We start from the raw sequence: 12,562 nt of genomic DNA, 5'->3' as shown, positions 1-12,562 counted from the left end.
AGGAGTCGAGTAGGATACCAATGTGGTAGTGAATGTCCAGGAGGTCAATCACTTTGGTGTCAAAGCATCCCCTTACTAGTTGTAGGAGACAACAGTAAGCTGGATGGTGGAAGGGAAGCAGCATGGCCTAATGGATAGAGAATGGGCTCAGGAATCAGGAGCACCCAAGTTCAAAACACAGGCTCTGTCACTTGCCTGCTGTGTAACCCTGGGCAAATCACTTAACTTCTATATGGCTCAGTTGCCTCATCTGTAAAATGGGGATTAAAACTGTGAGCCCCAGGTGGGACATGGACTGTGTCCAACCTGATTAGCTTGTATCTACATCCAGCACTTAGTACAGTGCCTGTCACTGAGTAAGCCCCTAACAAATACCATATAAAAAAAGGAAGGTGCCAAGCAAAACAGAGGGCGCAAGGAGCCAATGCAGGTTTTTGAGGAGTGGATAGTTGGGTGCTGATCAGTGCTTCGGGAAGCTGATAGTTGCAGCAGGGTGTTGGAGAGATTTCAGAAGGGAGAAACTGGAGGCAGGGAGTCCAGTGAGGAGGCTGATACAATTGTCCAGCTCCAATTTAGCCTGCTGTGTGTCTGTGTGGGAAGGTAGGGGAAGATCAAGGTGTCTGTCCAATGCTGCTTCTCATTCCAAACTCTGATGCAACTTTCACGAGCTGGGGCTTGCAGGCTACCTCATCTATAAAATGGAGATTAAGACTGCACCCCCTTGGGACAACCTGATAACCTTGTAACCTTCCCAGCGCTTAGAACAGTGCTTTGCACATAGTAAGCACTTAATAAATGCTATTATTATTATTATTATTATTATTATTATTACTACTGGTTCTTGGGCTCCCCCTCTGATTGGAATGAGAGCCATTTCATTCCCTTCTAGACTGTGAGCCCCTTCTAGACTGTGAGCCCGTTGTTGGGTAGGGACCATCTCTATATGTTGCCGACTCCCAAGTGCTTAGTACAGTGCTCTGCACACGGTGAGCGCTCAATAGGTATGATTGAATTAATTAAATGAATGAATTCAGCTGGGTCTAATGGAGCTACAGTTTTGACGGAGCGAACCATTGGGGCTCCCAGAAGTCTTCTGGAGGGGTGGCATTGAGATGAGAGTCTTCCACAGTTCTAGACTGTGAACCGTTGTTGGGTAGGGACCGTCTCTACATGTTGTCGACTTGGACTTCCCAAACGCTTAGTACAGTGCACTGCACATAGTAAGTGCTCAATAAATATGATTGAATGAATGAAAAAAGAAAAAGGAATGGTCCTTGCATGGCATAGTAGCTAGAGCAAGCTCCTGGAAGTCCAAAGGTAATGAGTTCTAATTCTGAGTACATATACTATTGTCTGCTTTGTGACCTTGGGAAAATCACTCCACTTCTCTGTGCCTCAGTTACCTCATCTGCAAAATGAGGTTTGAGATTGTAAGCCCCACTTGGGACCGGGCTTGGGTCCGACCCAATTTGCTTGTATATTTGCTTGTATGCACTCTAGCGCTTCATACTTCATGCTGCTGCCCGGGTTATCTTTGTCCCATACTTCATGCTGCTGCTGCCCGGATTATCTTTGTCCAGAAATGCTCTGGGCATATCACTCCCCTCCTCAAAAATCTCCAGTGGCTACCAATCAATCTGTGCATCAGGCAGAAACTCCTAACCCTGGGCTTCAAGGCTGTCCATCACCTCGCCCCCTCCTACCTCACCTCCCTTCTCTCCTTCTCCAGCCCAGCCCGCACCCTCTGCTCCTCCACCACTGATCTCCTCACCGTACCTCGCTCACGCCTGTCCCGCCATCGACCCCCGGCCCACGTCATCCCCCGGGCCTGGAATGCCCTCCCTCTGCCCATCCGCCAAGCTAGCTCTCTTCCTCCCTTCAAGGCCCTGCTGAGAGCTCACCTCCTCCAGGAGGCCTTCCCAGACTGAGCCCCTTCCTTCCTCTCCTCCTCGTCCCCCCTCCATCCCCCCCATCTTACCTCCTTCCCATCCCCACAGCACCTGTATATATGTATATATGTTTGTACATATTTATTACTCTATTTATTTATTTATTTATTTTATTTGTACATATCTATTCTATTAATTTTATTTTGTTAGTATGTTTGGTTTTGTTCTCTGTCTCCGCCTTTTAGACTGTGAGCCCACTGTTGGGTAGGGACTGTCTCTATATGTTGCCAATTTGTACTTCCCAAGCGCTTAGTACAGTGCTCTGCACATAGTAAGAGCTCAATAAATACGATTGATGATGATGATGATGATGATACAGTGCCTGGTACATAGGAAGCGCTTAACAAATACCACGATTATTATTATCATTACTGCAGTCAAATAATTCTTTCAAGGAAAATATTTGGAAATGGAGAACATGTTTAACTTGGACCTGGTCCACTTCCTCTAGATCGATTTCCAAAGTTTGGGGCACGGTCCTACAAAATAGGATGCAGGAGGGCTTGCTTCCAGACTGCAAATGTAACAACAAGTTTGGGGAGCCATGGTTTGAGATGTGGATAGTTAGGCAGGATCTGGCCTCAGGTTATGTCCACAGCACAGGAGAGGTTTCGATGAGAGATGACAAGCCTTGAAATTAGGGAGCAAAGGAACTCTTGAAGCATCACAAAGTAGGCAAAGATCACAACTCGGGGTATTCCTCCAGGGACAGAGTATAAAATATTCTTTTCTATCCTCAAAGAAAGAATTTATGTGAAAAATGAAGGGCTGTTTTGGTTTGTTCTCAAATGATCCCAACAAGCATTATATGGGCAGGAGCATGGCTCAAAGGGAAGAGGATGTCTAGGAGTTAGGAGGTCTGGCTATATAGTCCTATTCTCAGTTAATGATGATGGCATTTATTAAGCACTTACTATGTGCAAAGCACTGTTCTAGGTGCTGGCTAGGTTACAAGGTGATCAGGTTGTTCCCTGGGGGGCTCACCATCTTAATCCCCATTTTACAGATGAGGTGGCTGAGGCACATAGAAGTTAAGTGACTTGCCCAAAGTCACACAGCTGACAATTGGCGGAGTCAGGATTTGAACCCATGACCTCTGACTCCAAAGCCCCTGTTCTTTAGACTGAGCCATACTGCTTCTCTGACCTCCTGAATGTCACTTAGCTCCTTTGGGTTTCAGTTCCCCTCATGTGCAAAATGAGGAGAATATCATCTGTCTCCCAGCCAATCAATCAATTGTATTGATTGTACTAAATGCCCTGAAGAGTACAATGAAACAGGTTTGATACACATCCTTCCCTGCCCACCATTAGTTTACAGTCCAGAGGGAGTGGCTTACAGTCTCTCCATGGAGATCAATGTTATTTACTGAGCACATATTGTGTTCAGAACACCCTACTAATAGCTTGGGAGAGTGTCATCCAATTGTAGACCTGATTCCTACCCTCAAGGAGTTCACAATCTAGTGGGGAGGGATGAAAATTATAGATAGACAGAAGGAATAAATAGGGATAAGTACATAAGGCAGTGCTGAAGTAAAGTATCTAAAGTATGTGCGAATGTGCTGTGGAGATTGTGAATATGTAAGTGTTTAGGTGGTGTAGAAGTGCTGAAGTGGCAGCTATAGGACATGGGCAGGGAGGTTAGAAATCAGCCAAGGAAGCAATGTGATTTCAAAAGGGCTTTGAAAATGCGAAGAGTTTTGGAGCTAGATATGTTATGAGGAGATGATGAGGTAACTGATGTGAAAGCACTTTGTTAAAAAAAGAATCCCAGACAAATTCACATAATTGTAATGTGTCTATTTGGCTGAATACTGAATACGTTAAGTTATTCTCCCCTCATCACTAAGAACTAAAATGTGAAAGGAGAAAGCTCATAATGTGAAGAGGAAATATTTAGATTACAATAATAATAATGATGGCATTTGTTAAGTGCTTACTAGGTGCAAAGCACCGTTCTAAGAGCTGGGAAGGATACAAGGTGATCAGGTTGTCCTGCGCGGGGCTCACAGTCTTAATCCCCATTTTACAGATGCGGTAACCGAGGCACAGAGAAGTTAAGTGACTTGTCCAAAGTTACACAGCTGACAAGAGGCGGAGCCTGGATTAGATCACTGTAGTCCAAGCTATATGACTTATTCCTAACAGGGATCTTCAAGGTGCTCCTTCAGTTCTCTCCACTTACCTACCAACTCTGTTTTCCCACAGGAGCCCAACTCTAACTCGCTACTCCTCCTAAATGAACCTCAAAACTGTACCACCATTCTCCTGTTTCTGGGCCATTGCTCATGGAATATGTCTACTGACTATTTTATCGTACTCTCCCAAGTGCTTAAAACAGTGCTCTGTACACAGTAAGTCCTCAACAAATGACTGATTTTCTTCCCTCCAACCTGCCAAACCTCATCCCACCCCTCCTTTATGGGCCATCTCCTCTAGGAGTCATTTGCTGATTAATCTCTACTTTCCTGATTGCACCATGCTCTCATCCATATTACGACTCATTTATATCTTCGTTTCTTTGTCATTCGTTTCTTTAATAGCTTTTGTAAATCACTGACCTCTAAATTCTTGCTCTAATAGCAAATGAGGACTTGGAGATGTGAATCTGCTTAGCTCCCTCATTAGACTGTCCACTCCTAGAGGCCAAGGCCTGGGTATTTCCACTTCCATTGTAGCTCTCAATTGCAGAGTAGGTGTTCAATTTTTGCTTGGGATAAGGATCGAAATCCTCTACTAGCAATTGTTTGAGGTTGGTCTGTTGCTAACCCAACTTTCTCCGAAATACTGTTCAGACAGGGGGAATTCTTAGCTTTGAAAACAACAGTTCCGGAGGCAAACTTCTAAAGAAGGAGATAACAAGAAAAACTGTTTATAGCATGTGGTAGTCCTAGACAAGCAAAAGAAGCAGCATTGCCTAATGGAGAACACATGGGCTTGGGAGTCAAAGGATGTGGGTTCATTCATTCATTCATTCAATCGTATTTATTGAGCGCTTATTGTGTGCAGAGCACTGTACTAAGCGCTTGGGAAGTACAAGTTGGCAACATATAGAGACGGTCCCTACCCAACAGCGGGCTCACAGTCTAGAAGACTAGACCACTTGTCACCCCTTGTCTGCAGCATGATCTGGAGCAAGTCACTACACTTCTCTTTGCCTCAGTTTCCTCTTCGGTTCAGTGGGAATTAAATATCTGCTTTCCTTCTCAGACTGTGAGCTCTTTGAGGGACAGTGACTGTGTCCATTCTGATTATTTTGTATCTACCTCAGCCCTAGCACAAAGCAAGCATTTAACAAATACCACACTTTATTGCTATTAATATGATTATTATCATTAAAGGGTTTGGACAGAGGCCTATGGATTCGAAAACTGGCTACACTGAGTGGTCTTATGGTCTGGGACATGTACAGCACATGTTTATATCGAAACAGCATCGTGACACTAGAAAAAAGAGCAATTACTGCAAAATTGAAGATTATTTTGTGCTTCTAACAAAGCCACAACACAAGATTAATAGAAATTGCCTGAAAAGCCGCAGGAGTAGCTTTAAATTAGTGGTAATCATAAAGTCTGAGGGGAAAATCCAGGAGAAAATTACTTTTGGATGCACAATTTCAACCTCAACGCAACTTGAGTTGACTCATGATGAGGTTCAGTATTCATTGTTTCTAAAAGCCTCTCCTTTCCTAGACTCCCTGGCTGTGGTCTTGCTAAATGATTCACCACATTTTCCAAACACCGTTGCGTTTGGTTTTGAGTGATTTTAGAAGGTTTGAACTTACGTTCCTGAAACAACAGCAAAGTAATACCCAGAAAACACATTTCTCAGCAGTAATTAGTTGTTAAACTTGGGTGTTGTCTCTCTCTTTCCTTCCTTATGTTGCTTTTAATGATGAATCATTACTCTCATCAGTGGCTATTAATGAGTTCTCATTTCTAAAGTATTAAAAGTGGTAACCTTAAAACCTTATTATGCATTTTTTAAAAATTATTGCTTATAACCATATTCTCCACTGCTGGAGTTGTCTACCACTTAAGACTGTGAAGCCCAGGTGAACTCTTTGTGAGACAGGGACTGCGTCCAGTCAGATTTTCCTGTATCTACCCCAGTACTTAGTACAGTACCTGGCACGTAGTAAGTCCTTAACAAGTACCATTATTATTACTAGGGCTATTGGCTTTTCATTTACTATTACAGGCAGCCCTTAGTTTCGAGGGAAAATGGATATGATGCTTACAATGTTTCTAAATTTCCATCTTTTTTCATCTTTCCAACCTTAGCCTGCTCTCTGGCACTAGGTCCTTGGGGTGTCGGGAAAGGAGATGGGAGCGAGAAAGATTAGAGAGAGGAAGGAAGTAATAATAATAATAATAAAAATGATGGCATTTATTAAGTGCTTACTATGTGCAAAGCACTGTTCTAAGTGCTGGAGAGGTTACAAGGTGATCAGGTTGTCCCACATGGGGCTCACAATTTTAATCCCCATTTTATAGATGAGGTAACTGAGGCCCAGAGAATTTAAGTGACTTGCCCAAAGTCACACAGATGACAATTGGGAGAGCTGGGATTTGAACCCACTACCTCTGACTCCAAAGCCTGTGCTCTTTCCACTGAGCCACGCTGCTTCTCAAGTAGAACAGAATAGGCCAGAGTTGGTTACCTGATCACTAGGTGGGTGACCAGGGATAGGAGACATATCCATTTTACTTCTTTCTGATGCACTAAAATGCAGTTGACTTATCATAGAACCGCTCTCTATCATTCAATAATAATAATAATAATAATGATGGCATTTGTTAAGTACTTACTATGTGCAAAGCACTGTTCTAAGCGCTGGAGAGGTTACAAGGTGATCAGGTTGTCCCATGGGGGGCTCACAGTCTTCATCCCCATTTTACAGATGAGGTAACGGAGGCCCAGAGAAGTGAAGTGACTTGCCCAAAATCACACAGCTGACAATTGGTGGAGCTGGGATTTGAACCCATGACCTCTGACTCCAAAACCCAAGCTCTTTCCACTGAGCCACGCTGTTTCTCTCTATTCTCCCCACATTAGCAGTAGGTCACAAAATCCTGTTAATTCACCCTTCACGACATCGCAAAAATTTGAGGGTACCAAGATGCTTTAAAGTCAAAGGTAAGGAGTTGCCCATCCACCTCTGCAAAAAGAAACTCCTTCCATTGGCTTTAAAACCTACAGTCACCTTGTATCCTCCCACCTTATCTGTTTTCTTACTATGCACTTACTAGAGAAGCGGCGTGGCTCAGTGGAAAGAGCCTAGGCTTTGGAGTCAGAGGTCATGGGTTCATATCCCAGCCCTGCCAGTTGTCAGCTGTGTGACTTTGGACAAGTCACTTCACTTCTCTGGGCCTCAGTTACCTCATCTGGAAAATGGGGATTAAGACTGTGAGCCCCACGTGGGACAACCTGTTCATCTTGTAACCTCCCCAGTGCTTAGAACAGTGCTTTGCACATAGTTAGTGCTTAATAAATGCCACTATTATTATTATTATTACTACAACCCAGCCCCCACACTTTGATCCTCTAATGCCAGCCTACTCACTATACCTCAGTCTCATCTAACTCGACACCGACCTCTCGCCCACCTCCTGCCTCTGGTCTGGAATGTCCTCCCTCTTCATATATGCCAGATGATCACTCTCCCCACCTTCAAAAGAAGCAAGAGAAGCAGCATGGCTCAGTGGAAAGAGCACGGGCTTGGAAGTCAGAGGTCATGGATTCTAATCTCAGCTCCGCCACTCGTCAGCTGTGTGACTTTGGACAAGTCACTTCACTTCTCTGGGCCTCAGTTACCTCATCTGGAAAATGGGAATTTAGACTGTGAGCCCCAGTGGGACAACCGGATTGCCTTGTATCCCCCCCCAGCACTGAGAAAAGTACTTGGCACATAGTAAGCGCTTAACAAATGCCATTATTATTATTCAAAGCCTTATTGAAGGTATGCCTCCTCCAAGAGGCCTTCCCCTACTAGGCCTTCATTTCCTCTTCTCTCACTCCACCAGTGTCACCCTTGTCCTGGAATTTGCACCCTTTATTCACCCCTCTCTCAGCTCCACAGCACTTACTTACATTATTATTATTATCATCAACAAATGCCATCGAGTAGTTTCCAATTCATAGAGACCCTGTGGATATATTTTCTCCAGAATGTCCTGTCTTCTGCCAAAACCCGTAACCTTGCTAATGATTCTTCTGTTATTGTTGTTAGGCTTCCTATCCATCTACCTACTGGTTTGCCTCTTCCACATTTTCCCTGGACTTTTCCTAGCATTAGTGTCTTCTCCAGAGAATTAGTCCTCCTGATTATGTGTCCAAAATATGTTAATCTAAGTTGATTCATTTGGCCTTCCAAAGACCATTTTGGCTTAATTTGCCCCCAGATCCATTTGTTTGTTTTTAGGGCAGTCCATGGTATTCACCAAAGCCTTCTCCAACACCACATTTCAAAAGAATCAATGCTCTCTCTATCCTGTTTTTTCACTGTCCAGTTTTCAGATCCATACATTGTCACGAGAAATACCATAGAACTGACAATTTGTATTTTTGTGGCATTTGTTACGTGAGCACATTTCATGACTTTTTCCGGCTCTTCAACTGATGTACATATCCAAAATTCATGTATTTATATCAATGTCTGTCTCCCCTGCTAGACTTTAAGCTATGACTGTGCGAAGCTCTGACTGTGGTCAGAGAATGTGCCTGCCAACTCCCTTCCCACTGTCCCAAGGTGCTTAGTACAATGCTCTGCACACAATAAGAACTCAATAAATGCCACTGATTGATTGATCCAGGGGCCTTCACAGATATGTCTGCTTCTATCCTGGGGGTTCCTTACAAAATGTTAATCAGTGGTACTTATTGAGCACTCACCAAATGCAAAGCACTGTACTAAGCTCTCGGGAGCCACAAAAGCCCTTTGAAAGCAAGGCTGTCTATCTTTTATCTTTCATATACTTCCTGGCCCACATTAGGTGGGCTAGGACAGACACAAATACTTCTCCCCACCCTCTCCCTTCAGGCCACTAGAGGGAAGGGACTGTGTCTAACAACTTTCTGGTATTGTACTCTTTCAGGTGCTTAGTAAAATGTTCTGCACACAGCCAGGGCTCAATTAATATGATGGACTGATCAAGCACTCAGAGGTGGTATCTTTATTCTCCCCATCTCTGGCTAACCACAATGCTCCCCCAACTACCCACATAAAGAAAAGAAGAGAAAGGGAGGAAGAAGGGGAGAGATGGCATCAAACAAAATATTTTTTACTTTTCTGTGTTTTTGCGTTTTCCTGTCCTAAGGATAGAGTCTAAACCCCGTGTCAAGACACTGAAAAGAGAGTATGTAGGAGGACTAAGAAATGAGAGCAGGCACAATAGATAACAACAGACAAGTCGAAAGGACATTCACTGTATGCTGTGTCTCCCTTCAATCAATAGTTTAATACTTACTCTATGCAGAACAGTCTACTAAGCACTTGGAAGAATACGATACTGAATAGACACTGGAGCCTGAAATCTAGTAGGGGAGACAGACACTGAAATAAATTACAAGTTGGGGAAGAACAGGGTATTAAGATCTTCTCATATGTGTTTTTGGGGTGACTACCTAAGTGCTTAGTGGTTGAGGACTCAAGTGAATAAGTAATGCAGAAGTTTAAAGGGGCAGTTGGTAAGCATAGTAAGCACAGTAAACACTCAATACATGTGATTGATTGATTACTTTAGTAGTTCCAGGACCCAAAGCTGTCCCCAGCAAATACCACCGAGTCTCAGGATTTGGGATCTGGCACTGGAACGTGTGGCCACCACAGGAAAGTTGACGGTGAAGTAGGACTGGTAAACGCAGGCAAATCAATAACTACCATTTGAATTTCATAACATTTCCAACAGGTTAATGGGTTGGAGAAACTATGAAATCCATTAAACTGTGGAGAGACAACTCACTTCCAGTTTTGTTTGAAGTACAATAATGTATCCTGAGAGCCAAGTCTGATGAAAACCAAAACGCCAGTTTTCTTTTTCAGTCAGAATTTGATTCCTTTCTAAAAGCTGTCATGCCAAAATGAATGTCAAAGTTGCAAACTTCATTATTTAAATCTCCCTTCATTTTCATACAACCATACTTAATCAGGTATCAAATAACATACCTCATCTAGCACTGAATTATGCGCCACAGCTAGCCATGTAGGCCAAAATTATCATTAGATTTCAGAGGGTATGGACAAATTCACAGACAGTACGGTATCTATCCCAGCACTTAGCATAATGCTTGGCATATAGTCAATACTTCAACGTCTCAATAATGGGTCACTAGAGGAGAGAGAAGGGATGTTAGTGCCCCCCAGCCCCCCAATCAAGGATGGATGTCGGGTGGACAGCCTTCATGGGTTTCCTGCAAGTAAGCGGTTACCGGTTGAGAAGCAGCGTGGTTCAGTGGAAAGAGCATGGGCTTTGGAGTCAGAGGTCATGGGTTCAAATCCCTGCTCTGCCAATTGTCAGCTGTGTGACTTTGGGCAAGTCACTGAATTTCTTTGGGCCTCAGTTACCTCATCTGTAAAATGGGGATGAAGACTTTGAGCCCCATGTGGGACAACCTGATCACCTTGTATCCCCCACCCCCAGCGCTTAGAACAGAGCTTCGCACATAGTAAGCACTTAACAAATACCTTCATTATTATTATTATTACCATTCTAAGAGGCAGAACCTGGGCTGGTAGGTGAAGGAGAAGGCACTGAGCAAAGCAAAGGATTATGGGGGATCTTTTCAGTGCTAAGGGGCCTAATGAGAGAGCCAGCAGGCCTAACACCAGGTTTAAAATGAAGGCTTCAGGGCTATCCATCACCTCGCCCCCTCCTACCTCACCTCCCTTCTCTCCTTCTCCAGCCCAGCCCGCACCCTCCGCTCCTCCGCTGCTTATCTCCTCAGCGTACCTCATTCTCGCCTGTCCCGCCATCGACCCCCGGCCCACGTCATCCTCCGGGCCTGGAATGCCCTCCCTTTGCCTATCCGCCAAGCTGGCTCTCTTCCTCCCTTCAAGGCCCTGCTGAGAGCTCACCTCCTCCAGGAGGCCTTCCCAGACTGAGCCCCTTCCTTCCTCTCCCCCTCGTCCCCCTCTCCATCCCCCTATCTTACCTTCTTCCCTTCCCCACAGCACCTGTATATATGTATATATGTTTGTACATATTTATTACTCTATTTATTTATTTATTTTACTTGTACATATCTATTCTATTTATTTTATTTTGTTAGTATGTTTGGTTTTGTTCTCTGTCTCCCCCCTTTAAGACTGTGAGCCCACTGTTGGGTAAGGACTGTCTCTATATGTTGCCAATTTGTACTTCCCAAGTGCTTAGTACAGTGCTCTGCACATAGTAAGCGCTTAATAAATACGATTGATGATGATGATGATGAAGCCATCAGCGGGGGGAAGAAAGTAAGAGGGGAGCCAGCTACAGACTGACCAATGGGCAAAGAGGGTGAAGAAGATGACAACTTCTATAAAAGCTGCCCATGATGGGATGTAATGGGTGACTTCCCCAGGTCTCTGCTTACCCTCTCCCTGTTCAAAGCCCTACTGAAGGCCCATCTCCTCCATGAGGCCCTCCTCTTCTCCCACTCCCTTCTGTGTCACCCTGACTTCGTCCTTTTATTCATTCCCCCCTCCCAGCCCCACAACACTTGTGTCCACATCTGTAATTCATTTATTTACACTAATGTCTGTCTCCCCCTTTAGATCATAAGCTCCTTGTGGGCAGGGAATGTGTCAGTTTATTGTTTTGACGTACTCTCCCAAGCACTTAGTACAGGCTCTGCACAGAGTAAGCACTCATTAAGTACAATTGAATGAATGAATGGACAGACTAAACCTGGTCACTGATGGTTGAGTCCATGTGCTCTGGGACCGCTCTGCCATGACGGGCCGAGGACGTCCTGGGTGTTGGCCCGGACACACGTGAAGGAGGGTGTGTGACCTATAGGATCAGTGTCCAGTGAATGGACTGCCCTGATGTCAGTGGGATGACCAGATCTGGGGCTCCTGTGGGTGGACAGGAAGAGATTCCCCCCGCCCCCAGATAAGGTCTCCCTGGGGCTGGAGACGGATGGGAATTGGCCATCAGAAAGAGATGTTTAGGGTAGGTTGGCTCTTGTAGAAGTTGGCCTGACCCCAGTATAAAGGACCCGATAATAATGGCATTTATTAAGCGCTTACTACGTTGCAAAGCACTGTTCTAAGCACCGGGGAGGTTACAAGGTGATCCTTCCATAGCTCTGACTGATGGACCGCTGGACTGAACCAGTTACGATGCTGCACATGTTCTAGTTATATGAGCTCTGTATCAGTGTGGTCTTTTTTTATAGTGTGAATTTATAAAATGCAGGAATAAGATCTATTTTTCAATGTACTTGTGCATCTATTTTAAGCCTTTTGGATCTTAAAAAATGTGTTTTTATGATGATGTAGAGCCATTTATGAATTAATTCCTCCATCCAGTCATATCTGAGCACCTACTTCATTCATTCATTCAATCGTATTTATTGAGCACTTACTGTGTGCAGAGCACCTACTGTATATACAGCACTATACTGAGC

At 44.3% G+C, this 12,562-nt stretch overlaps 1 long non-coding RNA gene across 1 annotated transcript in view; it reads left to right on the top strand.

Moving 5' to 3' along the window:
- The window catches only part of LOC119927391, a 128,526-nt gene that overhangs the window by 11,459 nt on the left and 104,505 nt on the right, over positions 1-12,562 (top strand). The gene's annotated exons all lie outside the window — the stretch shown is intronic.

The sequence above is a fragment of the Tachyglossus aculeatus genome, chromosome 4 (assembly GCF_015852505.1).
Source record: "Tachyglossus aculeatus isolate mTacAcu1 chromosome 4, mTacAcu1.pri, whole genome shotgun sequence".
NCBI classification, from domain to species: domain Eukaryota; kingdom Metazoa; phylum Chordata; class Mammalia; order Monotremata; family Tachyglossidae; genus Tachyglossus; species Tachyglossus aculeatus.
Note: the sequence above shows the minus strand (reverse complement) of the source record. Positions and strands in the feature narration are given on the sequence as shown.